General features: G+C 42.1%; 1 protein-coding gene across 1 annotated transcript in view; it reads right to left on the reverse strand.

Moving 5' to 3' along the window:
* Nucleotides 1-2,756, reverse strand: part of LOC118740683 (bone morphogenetic protein receptor type-1B-like) — a 740,115-nt gene that overhangs the window by 495,311 nt on the left and 242,048 nt on the right. The gene's annotated exons all lie outside the window — the stretch shown is intronic.

A 2,756-nucleotide genomic window follows, 5' to 3' on the forward strand; every position in this document is an offset into this window, starting at 1 on the left:
ACTTCGAAGTTTTCAAAAGTGCCAAGTCATAAGCATTCCTCTGAACCTTCTCACAAGAAACTAGGCGTTTTTCAAACTAGTGTCGCCAAATACATGTGCAAAATGTGCCAAAGCAACGAGCATAGAATTCACATGTGCCCAAAATTTCTGAAGATGTCTGTAGCTGATAGAATCTCTTTTGTAAAAACAAACAATAGCTGTTTTAACTGTCTGTCTTTCGGACATTCGGTGTCGAAATGCACGAGTTCTTACAACTCACGCTAATACTAGCAAAGGTGTTTTACTCGGCACTGCTCGGGTTACTATTCATTATAATGGCACCAACTATGCTGCTAGAGCTCTAATTGATTCTGGCTCTGAGTGTTCCTTCATTACGGAGAGGCTCAGACGCAGAATCAACTTGCCTACAAAGAAAATGCATGCTCAAGTTTCGGGCATCAATAATACGGTTTCTGCACAGGTAAAAGAAGCGTGTTCTATACAGTTGCGTTCACCGATTGACCCATTCATTTCAATTGATGCTATTGTGTTAGTGCTACCAACTCTTGCCGGGAATTTGCAAACTTGCGACATTAGCGCACTAACACAACAAGCTTTTTCTGATCTCATCCTGGCAGATAAAAAGTTTTATGTAAATGAGCAAGTCGATCTTGTCTTGGGAGGGGACATATATCCCCATATAATCTTGAGTGGCATTAAGAAGAATGTTCTTAGTACCCTTCTGGCACAAGAAACAGTGTTCGGTTGGATACTACTGGTCGTGCTGATGCAGTCAACCCAACCAACAATAATAGAGTATTGTTCTTCAATGAAGTGACCCTAGACAAACAGCTAAGCTCTTTTTGGGAACTTGAGGATCTTCCACGAGATAAAACTCCAACAGCTGTGGAAGCAAAGTGCGAGGAGCTTTACAAGCGTACAACACAGCGGAATCCAGATGGGAGGTACATCGTGTCGCTTCCTTTCAAGGCGGAGCTCCCGGCTGATATAAACTTAGGGCCATCACTCAAAATCGCGTTTTCTCAATTTTACAAGAACGAAACTCGACTTGGAAAAAATCCAGACTTACAGAGGGAATACAACAGAGTCATCATGGAGTACGAGACAATGGGCCATATGTCTAAAGTTAATGCAATTCAGTCGGCAGATGCAGTCGACAGTTACTATTTACCACATCACGCTGTCGTAAAAGAAGAGAGTTCTACGACAAAGGTTCGGGTGGTTTTCAATGCTTCGTCGTCTTCAGCCAATGGTGTCAGCCTGAACGATATTCTTCTTCCAGGGCCAGTGCTTCAGTCTGATTTACCAGTGTTGATTCTCCGCTGGAGACTTTTTAGATACGTCTTCAATAGCGATATTGAGAAGATGTATAGGCAAATTCTTGTAGACGCCAACCAAACGAGTACCAACTAATAGTTTTCCGTACGTGTCCAAACGAACCAATTAGTATTTACGAACTAAAGACGGTTACTCTCGGTATAAATTCTGCTCCTTATCTTGCGATAAGGACATTACTCCAGCTAGCTGATGACTCAGAAAGCCTCTATCCTATAGCCTCGAACATTTTACGGAAAAATATGTGTGTCGACGACGTTCTTGCCGGAGGACATACTGTTGACTCTGCGATAAAAGCCAGGGATGAGATTTCTGCAGTTTTAAAATCAACTGGTTTCCCACTTAGAAAATGGACGTCGAATTGCAATAAAATATTGCAAGGCATACCAAAAGCACATCTTCTGAGTGAAAATTTCTTAGAGTTTGAGGACACAAGCAGTGTAAAAGCACTAGGTATAAGGTGGAACGCGCGTTCCGACCAATTTTATTTTATAGCCAAGCTAATAGAAGATAACGTCAATCCAACGAAGAGAGCGATATTATCAGCCATCTAAACTCTTTGACCCGTTAGGTTGGCTAGCTCCAATGATAGTTGTTGCGAAAATACTTATGCAGAGCATATGGTTAGAGGGCACAGACTGGGACGAGACGTTGTCCCCAAAAACACTATATAGATGGCAGAATTTCACGAAAAATTATCAGGAAATCAATAATATAAGGATACCACTGTGGGTATCTTTCTCACCAAAGGAAAAGGTAGAGATTCACGGTTTCTGCGACGCATCCGAAAAAGCGTACGCTGCCGCAGTCTACTTACGCGTGAAAAAAGAGGATAAAGTACTTGTAAATCTGCTATTAGCCAAAACAAGAGTAGCGCCAGTCAAAACAATCTCCTTGCCTAGATTAGAACTTTGCGGGGCGGTATTACTGTCAGAAATAGTCGAATAAATCACCAAAAACTTGGAATTAGGCCACCTAAACATACATCTGTGGACTGATTCGACGATTGTTCTGGCTTGGATACGCAAGTCCCCATGTTCGTGGTCAACCTTCGTTGCCCACTGAATTACAAAAATCATAGACAAAGTAGGGAACTTGAAATGGCTTCACGTCGATTCAGCTACGAATCCCGCAGATTTAGCAAGCAGAGGCATACTGGCGAACGAATTGGTCAAAAATTCTTTGTGGTGGCAGGGACCTTCTTGGCTACAAGAAAATAGGGAAAAATGGCCAACACAAGAGACAGACTTCACCACGAGCATTGAGGAAAAAAGGATGCACGTTCATGCAACAACATCGACAGACAACATCAATGACATTCTTGACCGGTTTTCTAGTTTACCGAGGACTTTGAGGGTGATATCATATATATTTCGTTTCTTTCAAAGAACCCATCCGAAGACAAAAGCTTCTTTTCAGTC

This window comes from Rhagoletis pomonella, unplaced genomic scaffold, assembly GCF_013731165.1.
Source record: "Rhagoletis pomonella isolate Grant_MI unplaced genomic scaffold, Rhpom_1.0 Rhpom_scaffold_00006, whole genome shotgun sequence".
Classification (NCBI taxonomy): domain Eukaryota; kingdom Metazoa; phylum Arthropoda; class Insecta; order Diptera; family Tephritidae; genus Rhagoletis; species Rhagoletis pomonella.